This window comes from Anabrus simplex, chromosome 1 (assembly GCF_040414725.1).
Source record: "Anabrus simplex isolate iqAnaSimp1 chromosome 1, ASM4041472v1, whole genome shotgun sequence".
Taxonomy (NCBI): domain Eukaryota; kingdom Metazoa; phylum Arthropoda; class Insecta; order Orthoptera; family Tettigoniidae; genus Anabrus; species Anabrus simplex.
Window position 1 is genome coordinate 1,414,806,777 of NC_090265.1, and position 14,865 is coordinate 1,414,821,641.

Sequence of the window (14,865 nt, forward strand, 5' to 3'; positions counted from 1 at the left end):
TTCGATGTATCCCTAACTGATGGTGGTGATGATTGTTTCTTCCATTTTTTATAGTCATCCTATTATGGTCATTCTTCACAGGCCATGGTGATTTATTGCTGTTATCTGCAAATAATGCGAGGGTCTTCAACCTAATTCTGAAGGGATACATAACAGTATAATAATAATAATAATAATAATAATAATAATAATAATAATAATAATAATAATAATAATAATAATAACCTCGATACTATGATATAATCTGCTGATAAATAATTGGGGAGATTGTGTAGTTGTGTGACAGCTTATGCATGTGTTTCAACAAGTGTTAATTCTTTTAGTGATTTTTCATGTGGGTTATTGTCATGTGGAGTTTTGATTTCCGTTGGTTGCGCGTTTCGCTACGTGATACTCTGCTATCTATCCACAGTAAATTAGTAAGGGAATAATCGTTTAAAATTGTCAATAAAAGAATACAGTCGAACGTAATCTGTGAAGGAGGGGAAACTTGCCAAAGAATTTCCAAATGAAATGTTAAATGTATTTTCCTGATTAAATGTTAAATGAATTTTCAAACGAAATTGTAAAGAATTTTCCATGTAAATGTTGAAAGGATTTTCTTACGATGATATTCAAAGATTTTTCCAAGTATTTGTAAGCGAATTTTCTGAGTATTGTAAAAGAATTTTAGAAATGGATATATTGCAGAATTCTCCAAAAGTTGTTAAAGGAAATATCCACAAAATTTAATCAAATGATTTTCCAAAGCCATGGTAAATTAATTAATTAATTGATGGAAATTTGCCCAGAACTTATATGAAGGGGCAGTGAAATTGGTAAAAAAATATCCTTCAAGGGAATATTGTATAATTTAATGATCTAATATAGCACTATTGGTCATATCCACTTTGTCGCTAATCTTATGATTGGTCCAATGTTACAGTTCCGTAAATCGAGGATTTGACCTGAAGCATGATTTCGTATGGTGTTTAAGTGAAGACGGGTTGAATCAAATGGAACCCATAAGCATGCTGTGTACATATATTCACGTTACAGATCAGAAGCAGTCAATTTGAGTTGTATTGGTATGAATAGTTTTTTGCTTTCCTCATCTGCATGTCCAGACTGTTGTTTATTTAATAAATGTTATGATTTTTTGTTCCGATTTTTTATAACATGCTGTGTCACCTATCCAGTCACCTATAGCGCTGCAAATAAAAAATATTCAGAAAATCTGTCCCGAAACAGTAAAGTTGGCCCTGCGGACGTTCCACCCTTTGGGACTCTCGCTCCGCCGACTGAGCGACCCCGGAAAAGGGGACAATATAAATGTAAAATATGCCCTAGCTCGAAAATGGGAGTCATGAGAGATCAACAGGGGTGAATCGTACACGAGCCCAATGTTTAAGTAGGATATGAGAACGACGAGATCCTAAAATTGAAGATGGTTTTCTATGGTTTCCCCATGTTTACACCAGGCTGCACAATAATTAAGGACACGGCCCCATCCTTCCCTCTCCCAGCCCTTTGCTATTTCAAAGTAGCCATGACGGTGTTACGTAAAGCCAACTGTAAAGAAAGAAAAGTGAAACTATAAACAGTTATATAACTTGGCGTTCCTAAGAATATTACGTATAGAATAATAAAACACAAGTAAAATAAAACTCGACTTTATTAATAAAAGGCTCAAAAATATTTAAATTTGCAAACAATAGGCCATACATATTTCCTAACTTGATAATATACTGTAAAAAGTACTTTGATAGTTTTCATTTCTTTCATCATACGCTTTGAAATTATACTGAATTGAATCATAACTTTGTGATACTCACTACATTTTAAAAGCTCATTTCAACACTTGCATCATTTTATATCACTCGTATTGTTTGAAATGTTCGAAGGATTTCATAAAATACATTACATCTGTCCTATTACTGATTTTAATATCTCAAACTCATAAATAATTGATAATTTAATTTACATTGTCATGTAATGCAAATATGTTTCTTCAATGTCATACCTTTAAACTTCACAACTTCCAGTAAATTATTTCATAGTTCTAGAAATTCCTTAAATAATTAAGATGGAACAAGAACATTTTACTTTTTATGAGAATTTGTTACTGATTTTAAATCAACTCTCGTGGTGATAAACTGTACAAATTTGGATTGAAGTTAAACAACTGCACAAATGAAACACACCTTCAAATTAAATAAATAAATTAAACAATTTTGTATTAGGGAGTATTAAATTAAATAAATTTTAAATTCAAGAGATTTAAATATTCCAACGGAATAAAATACTAGGCTACGATCTCACCATTGCCGTAAAAAACACTTAAATGTTGCAAAATAAAGAAAATTCCTATGTAACAATGAAGAAATATTCACACATAGAAGGGTACTCATTGCAGAAATTTACTAAAACCAATATCATCACTGCACAAAATCAATGATCACATCAAGAAAATACAACCAATAATCACAAATATGTACAAATATTTGTCAAGAAATACTGTACTACGCAAGTTAATTTAGGTCTAAATATTAGTCAGTAATTATTAATATTATTTTTAGTTTGAGTTGGAGGTATTATAAGAGAATTTTTGCGAATGTGAGGGTCTTCTTCGAATATTATCATATTATTTCAATTAACATGACCCAATTATATGTGAAGGAAGTTTAGGTGTAGTCACTTGTTAAATTCATCTCACTTATCTTGAAATTATAGGTTGAATTCTATCATAAAACGTAGAAACTATTATAAGTCGATCAAGAAATCATTCAAATGATCGTATAAAATATAAGACCCAATGTTCATTAACATGAAAAATTAATTTTATAAGATATCTTCGAAAAACTAGGCAGATAAATATTCCATTCCTGTCTTAATTGCATTTCTGAGTGCGAAACATTTATCACTTGCGCTCCACATAAACGCAACACAACATATCTATATTTGTCCCATACCATAATGACTCAACGGCCTACCCACTGGGTTTCCCCACTGTAAAATCACAAACTTAATTTCAGAGCACACACAAACCTAATAAAATTTTCACTCATCCTGACACATATTAATGCCATGTTTATTAATTCCTTACCTAACACCACACATTAATTATTATTAGGTTCCAATTATGTGCCCTTCCTAAACATACGTCGTGAGTTAAATAAACTTCTAGAATGAATAATTTAATTGATGACATTAAATCCCGATAAAGAAGAATGTAATATCAGTTTAAATGATGTACGGGTAGCATGCATGCCTCTTACCCGGAGGCCCCGGGTTCGATTCCCGGCCAGATCACATATTTTTACCTGGACCCGGTCTAGAAAGCCAAGAATAACGGCCTAGATTATTCGTCGTGTTGACCACACGACACCTCGTAATCTGCAGGCCTTCGGGATGAGCAGCGGTCGCTTGGTAGGCCAAGACTCTTCAAGGGATATAGTGCCATGGGGTTTAAAATGATTACTTCTAACGTAAGGTTCTATGATTTTTAATTTACAAAGCACACACAAATCTAATAAAGTTTTCACTCTTCTTGACGCGTGTTAATGTATTGTTCATTAATTCCTTATCCAATATCACGCATTAATTAATTATTTATTCACCTATCACAACCGTGGATTTTTTTCATAGCATTATAATGAACTTCAAACGTACTACAAGGCTCTATTGTCGTACATATCACCAAGTATTCTTCAATGCCACAAGCACATCACTAAGGAAATTTGCAATGGAAATTTATTTAAAGTTTCACTACAATTACTACCATTACCAATACAAACAGAATTTAGAATGGTGAGATAGTGACTAGTTTGCAATTGTACTTAAATTTTGCTATCTCCTTCCTTCTCATGGTTTCCTTCTGGTTTCCTTAAGGTTCCATTCTGCTGTGCTCGGGCTTCATCACTGAAGTAAGGTGCTCACGTACCTCCCATATCGAGAACGCCGATAGCAGAATCTTGATGAAGTTTTGTGGAAATCCAATTTGAGTACGGTGACAAGTCTTGTAGAGTTTATCAGTCTCCACCTGTAACTAAGATAATCGTTTGAGTATATGAGCGCTTTACCGTATCTATTCCAACGACGACCGTCTCTTGGGAAGGATACTTAACTTGCTCCTTACATTAATGAGAGTGAGAATTGTGTGGCAAAAGCACACATCAACTCCGCCTATGATGACGTAGAACAGAATCGGACTGGTCGAAACTTCCAGATTATGATCTCGTAATTTCACTAAATTTCTTGATTAAACCACACGATTATTTTACAAAACACTGGCGATAGTTCAGACACAGAATCAGAAAGAATACAGATTTACTTTCGTATAAATGAAACGCTAACTCGTCTTTTTTTAACTACAGCTGTATCTAACACCTTGTGAACTTGACTTACCTTAGGTCTCTTGCTTGCTCCAATTCCAAAGCACGGACAAAAGGGGCATGACACTAGTACCCTCTCACACGCGTAAATCAAACATGTACCAACTCGGTACGGGTTCAATATGTATGTTCAATTGTAATTTTTCACATGTGAGAGAGAACTTACAAAAGTAATTCCTTGCACTGGCAAACCATTTTGTAGTTCCCGGTTGTATGATAGGTAGTCCTATGATACTTAAAAAAAATTGAAAACACATTCTTAACAGGCAATGATTTTACAAAATTACATTACATGATACTTTAGAGAAAACTTAAAAAGTCATTCTTTGCACTGGAAAAACATTTTGTAGCCCCTCGTGGTATGATATTTTGAAGAAAAACGTCTCTTTAGAAACAATAAATTTATGTACACAATTACAACGTCAAATAGTTCCATATGCTATCAAGAAATGTCAGAAAGCTTCTAGAAACGACGTACTGCGGAAATGCGACACCCGCAGCGAGTGGAAGTACGAACTCACAATATTGCGATTTCCAACGAGAACGGCACCTGGCGCACTGTGCATAAACGAGAACACAGTAGCGAAGAATTAAAAATGGCTGCACTCTTCATGGTAACACAACATGTTTGAACACCTGGCAACATGGTTAATACCCATGAACTTTGGATAGCGCTGATTAATGGGGTCTAACAATTACACCTACTAGAATCGAACACAACAGTGAAGTAGGATAATCTCTGAGTGGCATTCACGCATGTGGTTTCAGTGCCTAAAAAGATATGACAGTATTCATTATCTTCGAAGAACTATCGCTGATGGGGAAAATTTTGTTTTTTTAACCACTTATATGGAAAAAAGTTACGTTGTTTTCAACTAACTTGTTTTAGTTTCTTGCTGTATATAAGTGATAATAAAAACTCTTCATATTTGTTCCCGTACACAGCAGAGAGGAAGTATGTTTTGCTGTCGGTTCAACTGAACAGCTGTATGATAGTAGTACATGTAGTAATATAATTTGTCAGTAACCTGAAGAACAAGGTATTATTCAACGCTGACGGAATACTTTAGATCGATTAGTTATTACACACATCTATTAATGTATTATCAAGGTTCTTTTTCCATAATTTGATCAAAATGTGAAACACGTTATCTATAATTAGAACTGTATGGAATTTATTTGCAACGTCTTTGAACAAAAGATTTTTAAATATTCTTAACGAATACTTTTACCATAAGTTTTCAACATCAATACCAGTGAGTCTTTCCCCTTTTCGAAACGTACCTGTTTCTTGTAAATGGAATTAATAATAATAATGTTATTTGCTTTACGTCCCACTAACTACTTTTTAAGGTCTTTGTAGAAGCCGAGGTGCCGGAATTTAGTCCCGCAGGAGTTCTTTTACGTGCCAGTAAATCTACCGACACGGGGCTGTCGTATTTGAGCACCTTCAAATACCACCGGACTGAGCCAGGATCGAACCTGCCAAGTTGGGGTTAGAAGGCCAGCGCCTTAACCGTCTGAGCCACTCAGCCCGGCATAAATGGAATTAGTCTAAGCGATTAAGGTTATAATTTAATAAGTGTATTATAGCCTATAATTCGAACAGCGGCTTGTGAAGGGTTTGGCCATTAGTGGTAAGTTTATAGAATAATATGAAGGTACGATTGGCAACATATACAACTCATTAACGCGACTGTAGCATGGGTCCATGAAATATTGTTTTTGCTCAGTATAGCACAGTATAAGTTCACAACGACGCCTATCCTCAACGCTTGCACCTCTGAAAGAAAAAAGAAATGTTTTTCTCGAGCTTATTTTCAACTCGTTTCCTGTGAATGACGTTGACGGGAATCTCCATCATACTGGAGTGTTTACTAGACCGGGCGCAAGACATGAAAACAGCCTTGTAAAACAACGTCAACATTCAGCCAATTACTGCACTGTGCCTAGCCCAACTGTTATTGGTCATATACTGTTTCTCTTGGCGCTAGACTATGACAGCAATACGAGATTGCTCTTTAGAACGATATTTCTGGTGTAGTTTAACAAACAGCAGTGGAATATATCAAAGGAATTCCTTTCCATTGTAAAAGATTTATATATTCTTGCAAACGGCAAGTGTGCATTCAAATATTAAGTTACAGCACGAAAGCTATTTTTGCAGACTCTCAGAGTTACATTAAGTGACATTAAAAAAATATATTAAAGAAACAGCATCCCTTGGCATGAGTACTGAGACGGATACCATGAGAGGACCGAGTGAATTGGTCTAATGATAATAGTGGTAAAATTAAAGGATACATGTAGCATCACTGATCTGCAAGCTCTACATCTGACACACGCCAAAGACTTGAGATAAGGACGGCTGATATGAGATCAATAAAGTCCAACATGGTTTACGCCATCACCAAACAAACAAACAAAAGTCCAGCTGCTCAATGATCTTGTACTTTCGGTGTTATTGTATGCATCAGAAACTTTGACAGTAAAGAAAGTCGATCGTATGAACGTAAGTGCCTTTGAAAAGTGGTTCCATCACAAACTATTATGGTCCAAAAAACATACAGATGCATCTACAATCAAGCCACACTAGCAAGTACATAATTCAACAAATATGAACTTGTATCAGAGATGACACATTTGGTCCGGCTCCATGGCAAAATGATTAGCGCACTGGCCTTAGGTCCAGAGGGTCCCGGGTTCGATTCCCGGCCGGATTGGAGATTTTAACCTTAAATGGTTAATTCCCTCGGCTCGGGGACTGGGTGTTTATGCTCTCTCCAACGTCCCTGCAACTCACACTCCACCCATAACACTATCCTCCACCACAATAACACGCCGTTACCTACACTTGGCAGATGCCGCCCACCCTCATGGGAGAGTCCACCTTACAAGAGCTGCACCCGGCTAGAAATAGCCACAGGGAAATAAATTATATATATATATAACTTACAATGAAAACGTCGGAATTCAGAAGTGAATGCATGACCTTATCAACGAGAAATTCTTACGCCATTTTTGCTTCATAGTGAGTACTCTTAATGATCAAGGGCAAATTAAATGGCAAGGGACCTAGAGACCGAATTCCTAGACTGTAGTCAACACAGATTTTCCAAACAACTGGCAACAGTTTCCTAACTGCAATACAGGAAGCAAAAGGTCGCAAGAATTGGAGAAGGATTGTGTCGCAGGCAGTCACGCCTAAATGGTTAGCGTGCTGGCCTTTGGTCACAAGATTCCCGGGTTCGATTCCCGGCATGGTCGGGAATTTTAACCTAATTGGTTAATTCCGTTGGCACTGGGGCTGGGTGTCTGTGTCGTCTTCATCATCATTTCATCCTCATCATGACGCGCAGGTCGCCTACGGGAGTCAATTAAAAAGACCTGCATCTGGCGAACCGAACTTGTCCTCGGACACTCCCGGCACTAAAAGCCATACGCCATTTCATTTCATACCACAATATTGATAAGGGTTACGGAATGAAGAAGAGGTGGAAGAGTGGGGAGGAGGAGATGGTAGTGGAGTGTTGTTATTGCTTGCTTGGTCTTATGTCTTAGACAACTGCATACATACATTCATACATCTTCATTATATACTATTACTAGCGAATGTACCCGTGCTTCGCTACGGTATTCTACATTGTATTCGAATATCGAAGTAAATAGTGTACATGCAGTAAATAAGATAGTTTTAAAATTGCATGTCTCTTAGCATTATCCGAGAAAGAGCATGGGGAGTTCCCCGTACGTTTCCAATGTAAAGTGTTTGTTACGGATTTGTGATATAACGGCAGGCTCACTTGCCTACTGGCATTCACAATCAGGTTGGGAAGTTTACATTATAATTGCAGGCCCCATTGCCTACTATGCGGACAGAATCGATTTGGGGAGTTTTCGTTAAAATGGCAGCCCCCCTTTCCTACCTCCAGACAGATTACAGTTTTTATTATAATGGCAGGCAATTACCCTACTATCACTCGAAATTGAGTTGTGCAGTTATCATTATAATGACAGGCCCCTTTTCCTACTGCCAGCCAGCGTACTGCCAGTCACACCAAGTTGGTGAGTTTCCATCAAAATAGCAGGCCACTATGCCTAATGCCAGTCACATTTTAGATGAGTACATTTCTTTATAATGGCGGGCACCCTTGCCTACTGCCAAACACAATCGGGTAGGGGAGTTTTAAACAAAACTGCATGCTCACTTACCTTCTGCAAGTCAAATCGAGAAGGGAACTATTCATTACAATTGTAGGCCTTCCTTACTAATGACAGTTACACAGGAGTTGGAGAAGGAACCCTTTCCTACTGCCAGTCAAAGTCGGTGTGGGGAGTACTGATTACAATAGCAGACCGACCCTTTCTCGATCGCTAAATCGACATCAGTGAATATATATAGATCGACATACGAAAGTATATGCGTGTTTACAATATTGAAGACCTTCATTTACAGATTAACTGCTACTAAACGTACGTCATATCGACAAAGGATTATACCATAAGACACGCCGGATTTAGTGGCCTAAATGGCTGGTCCAATGATATGTCATCTATTCTTGGGTCAGATTTAGAAACGTGGAACAGGGTAAAGGTTTTGTAAGATCATCTCACATTACATTACTTTTCGGATAATAATGTGACAGCTACATACGTAGCATTTGGCTCACATATGGCTACTGAGTGGGCCAATTTTCGTGAAGAGTTTGATGATTCTGTATTTCATATAAGTAATTGAAAGTATGAATAATGCATGTGAAAATTCCAAATTGACTTAACATCGATTAATAGAGAAAAATCAAACGTAAAAGGGATACAGATACGGCATAAAGTCATAAGACCAAGGTTGTAGATCATTCCAAATTGAACGGAGATTGTGCAATCCGTTACGTGATAGGAATTTCCGAAGGTCTGCACCATCATTAAAATTGCCTGCATATTTCGATATTCTTCGGGGATAAAAAATGAAAAATTTAATGATATAGGATTTTTCATTCGTTACAGGCTAAAACGTATAATTTTGTCAAATTTCAATTATCTTCTTATTCTTCTGGCAGATTATGCCACAATGTGGATTTTGGGCGAGGCGGGTAAAAATTAGGACTTTCAGGAAATCAAAAATTATGGAGATTGTTATTATTACCCCTTAAACGGAAAGCTGTACGAAAATGTCGCCAAAATAGTCAGTGTAGAGGTACACAGTCGTTACGATTTGATTTGTATAGATAAGGAATCTGCTCCATGTAAAACACCTTTTGGGCTATGTCCGCTGGACTTAACCTGCAAAAGTGACCATTCATGATATCTCCCTTATTAATCCTCCTGACGAAAAAATGCACATGAAAAAAAAGGTTTAGAGGTGGAATTCCATCAGGTTTGGTCGATTTCCAGTCAGGTTGGTCTTGTTCTGTATATATTGTGGAAGAGTAAAATCACCATTTCGGTTCCTTATAAACCGCCAGTCCATTCCGGAACATGAAATGTTATTTACGTTTAAAACCTACCTTTGGACAGGTGGATGCTAAATATAAATTTTGTTTCGAATGTCTTCAGTAGTTTTCAAGTTGTAAGTAATACGCTTTACACGCACCCGCTCGTGAGTTAAGTCCGATGGGACTTGTACAGAAAAACGGTCCTTTAATGATATCTCCCTTATTGATCCTCGTATCGAAATGATGCACATGAGAAAAAAAGGTTTAGACATTAATTTCTACCAAGGTAGGTAGACTTCCATAAACTTTTGTTGTGTATATTTTTTGGAAGTGCAAAATCACTGTTTCGGTTTCGTATAAACCCCCAGTTAGTTCAGGGATTTAGAAACAATATTTGCCCTGAAACCTATCAAGGACAGGTGTATTCTAAATACGAATCTTGGTGGAAATGCATCCAGTAGTTTCTAGCATTCACGTACATACGGCGTAATTAAGGAAGAAAATAATACAGTTAAGAATGTTGAAACTAATAGAAAATGGATTATAACTGAGGACAGCCGGATAACGACAAATAAATAAATGCCGTGAGTTATGGATATAATAAAGCGCTAACAGAGGAGAAATTTAGGTTCAGTGATTCTTAGGTAAACAAATATGAAGATGACTAATGGTGTTATTACTTAATCTATTCGAGGGCGGTTATAACCTCCAACGATATTCCGCCAATATCCCGCAGATGAGCCGATTGATGCCTCTCTTGCCATCTACCCAAGGAACAACCACGAATTTAAAAGCATGATGAGGAAAATGGCAATACGTTACTTCCCTACTGGCATGCAGTCAGAGACGTTGCCATGGTAACCTGTAGGTTCGTTGTCGGTCTGTCGGTCACTAAATGCAGAGCATGATACCAGCAGAAAATTGTAAATTTCTCCGTCATGTGAAGAGTAAGGTAAATTATGAACATAACGAAAGTTGTTTATAATGAAGAGACGTTTCACGTACGGTAAACGAAGTTTACAGAAAATCAATAGTATAAGAGAAAATAGAGGAAAACCACTGTGGTTTTCCTATAAACACCCCGTCTATTCAAAGATTTTAAAATTATATGCATATCGGAACCTTTCCTGGGATGAGTATACTCTAAATATGAAGTTTGGCTGAGATCTATCCAGCCGTTTCGACGTGATGGTGGGAAAACCACTCTGGTTTTCCTATAAACCCCCCGTCTATTCAAGGATTTTAAAATGATATGCATATCTAAACCTTCCCCGGGATTAGTATACTCTAAATACAATGTTTGGTTGAGATCCATCCAGCCGTTTCGACGTGATGGTGGAAAAACCATTCTGATTTTCCTATAAACCCCCCATATATTCAAATATTTTAAAATGATATGCATATGGAAAACTTCCCCGCGATGAGTATCCTCTAAATATGAAGTTTGGTTGAGATCTATCCAGCCGTTTCGACGTGATGGTGGAAAAACCATTCTGGTTTTCCTATAAACCCCCTGTCTATTCAAGGATTTTAAAATGATATGCATATCAAAACCTTCTCCGGGATGAGTATACCCTGAATATGAAGTTTGGTTGAGATCTATCCAGCCGTTTCGACGTGATGGTGGAACAGACAAACAGACAGACAAACAGAAACAATTTTATTTATATAGATTTTTACACTCGTTCTTCACCCCCTTTCCATCCCCGCCCAAAGGAGTCCTACGAGTGCCTTACACAACAGTATATTTTTTTCCCAGATATTAAGTCTTATTTGTACCTATTTGGGTTGACAGCTATGCCCAAACGTACATGCATAATCTCACTGCTCTAGAATCCTGGAGCTGACGTTGCCATGGTTACGGCAGTTCATTTCTTTATCCGATTCCTAGAGCAGGGGTAGTGTGGTGCCAATATCTCCGTAACGGTTGGTTTTAGGGCCTTAAAACATGGTTTTCGGACCCGTAGGGCTTACCGAGTTTTGTTCTTTGCGTCAAGAGGATTAAATTGAGCTTTGTCTCGTCCTTATACGACAAATTCGATATTTTGCCTATAATAGTATAAGAGAAAATGGAGGAAAACCGTTTTTCCTATAAAACCCCCGTCTTTTCAAAGATTTTAAAATGATATGCATATCGAAACCTTCCCCGGGGTCAGTATACTCTAAATATGAAGTTTGGTTGAGATCTATCCAGCCGTTTCGACGTGATGGTGGAACAGACAAACAGACAGACAAACAGACAAACAGAAACAATTTTATTTATATAGATGACGGATAAGCATGAGCACGTTGAAAAGTGCAGACTTCCACTTCGAGATTCATATCTCCTAAACGGTTTATGATATTAAGAAACGGTTTGCGCCATCAGACGCCTCATTTATCGCTCTACATGTTTGTTTCTAAACCATTTCCTCGTATCGCCGATATTAAGGGGGTAAATTGAGTTCACATTTTGAATAGGGTGAAATTTGGGTGCATTTTTAACATTTTACATTACATTTTGCCTACTTATGTATAAGCTAGAATCATGAAATTTGGTACACATATGTCCCTTAATCGTGCCAATGTGCGCACACAACGTGATGATCCTATCATTCTTATAAGTGTGTCAAACAATAAAATATACTTGTAAAAATCACCAAATTTACGAACAATCCAGAAATACGGCCAAATTTAACGTATAAGGGAGAGAGATACGACAAAATGTCACAGGACCAAAGTTGTAGATCACTCCGAATTGAAGCGACATTGTGCCATCCGTTTTGTGATACGACTTACCATTTAGCCAAAAAATAGCTCAAAAGGAATGTCTGCACAGTCATTAAAATTGCCTCCATATTTCGATATCCTTGGGGGTAAAAAGTGAAAAATTTGAACATCTTGGAATTTTCCCGTCGGTTAGGGTTCAAAAGCTATAATTTCACCAAATTTCAATTGTCTACCTCGTCTCGCAGGTTGTGCCGCCATCTTGATTTGGGGGGATGGGGGATAAAAATGAGGAAATTCCCGACAATTTTTAAGCCCACGAAACCTATAGGTTATCGTTTTGGATATACTATACGACTGTGTTCTTATACTGAGCCCAAAATTTGAGCCCCCCCAGCGTGCCCCCTTCAGGGAATTTTGAGAATTTCCGATTTTTCTAGGGATCCTGGGGTCATCAGTTTCCCTCATACCAAGTTTCAAATTTCTGAGATTTCTGGAAGTGCCTCATTAATTCACGTCTTTTTTCATTTTTAAATATTTATATATACATCGCTCCAGCCCGACTTGCTTTTATATATATAGATGACTTATAGTGTTCAGTCTGCAAGCCTCTGTGAATTAACTTGATGCCTTCACAATCCTCTATTTGTAGCTAGTTCCGTGGCCACATTTAGCTGCATACCTCTTACGAATAAATCGTTAAATACTGGGTATAACCACCGTCACCTTTGTCTCCCTCTTACCCTCCATGGTCGAGTCCGTTCTTCCCGGGAAGTGCCGTTATAGGGTTGTGAAGTCACATGGCAACGAACTTCCATTGAACATAGAACAATCAGTGAAGAACCTTGCTGTGAAATTCCCACGTTCACTGTGAAAATAACTGAGGTATCTTTCTGGGTCACGTAGGTTGAGTACTCAGCCTGAAGACCGCTTTGATTCAACAGCTACACCATCGGCTGTCATGGACGGCCTAAAGATCACTGAACATGCATACAAGGGAAATGAGTGAGGTAGTTTCCCATTCCTTCCTACGCCGAGCCAGCGTTCGTATTACATGTCATTCCGAAGTGCATGCATCAACCGACCCCATTAGAGAAATGTTGATACCATTCATAAGTGTGGCTGGCTGCATAAGGAATGTCAACACTAGCACATTGTCAAAGCCATGGTTAACACTGAGGCTGTGCAATGAAAGTAACATCATTCATCTAGACTATACAAGAAGACACAGTGCGTCCGACACACTAGCTCCCGCCTGCAAAGGACGTTCTGGGTTATAGCCCAGTATAATATGCAGTATAATCATGAATTGTTAATGCGCACACATTCGAAAGCACAGGTAGGAAACAACATTCAAAAAACACGAGCCCGATGATCAATAATGTCAGTCCAGAAAAATATTTCACACAAATTCCGTAAAACCTGACACTGTCTGTTTGACGTTAATTATAGCGAAGGTTACGCAGGAATGCCTCACTGTAAAATGGCGGAGTATACATGTTTCGCTGTGACTAGCTCCTTCTCGCCTAGGACATTAACGAAAAAATACATGTAAATGTGTATTTATCATTCATATTTCTCATCTCCAATGCATCAAAACATAAGAAATCACAAGATGTCACACCGAAACAGATAAGAGTTATTATCAAAGGGAACTCCACTGAGCCTCCATTACATTTAAAAGGAAAATACCTAAATTGGTGCTCGTATTATTAATTGTCCCAAAGTATTGCGTTTGGATATACTATGATACTATTCACTACTAGTATGTCTATGTTTTCCACGCTTTTATAATAGACATTCCTTTTCATGCGAAATGGCATTCAGAAAATCTTAAATAAAAAAGTAATGGCATGTGCTGTTCCACAGCTACAGTAGCAAATGCTCCGATTCAGAACTTTTATGTGCTCGTCAATTGAGACAAGACCTACGCCTGAAAGAATATGACAGATAGTGCTCCTTGCCTCATAAGAGTTATTCTGTTCAAGGAATATACGGCAAACAACAGCTGGGTGACAAATTCTGAGGGATTATCGAGCAGTGAATGGAGAGATTCAGTTAAAATCATAGCAAACTTACGTCCAGTTTGTGCGTTACCAGACAGGACTCAAGATGTAACCACTGTCGCCGTTCCTTTAGTGAGATAAAATACTTGTACACGTCTCTGGTGCCTGCAAACGAGTTGAACTCCTCATATATGCCCGGCATCGCCGTATTCGGATCTTGATTGCTCAGTATAAAGCACACGAGAAAGTACAAGGACTTGCGCTGGATGGATCCTGCAGGCGGATGGATATGATAACCATTCAAGCTGGCTGGACTGATTGGTTCATAACTGACACTACTTAGACCTG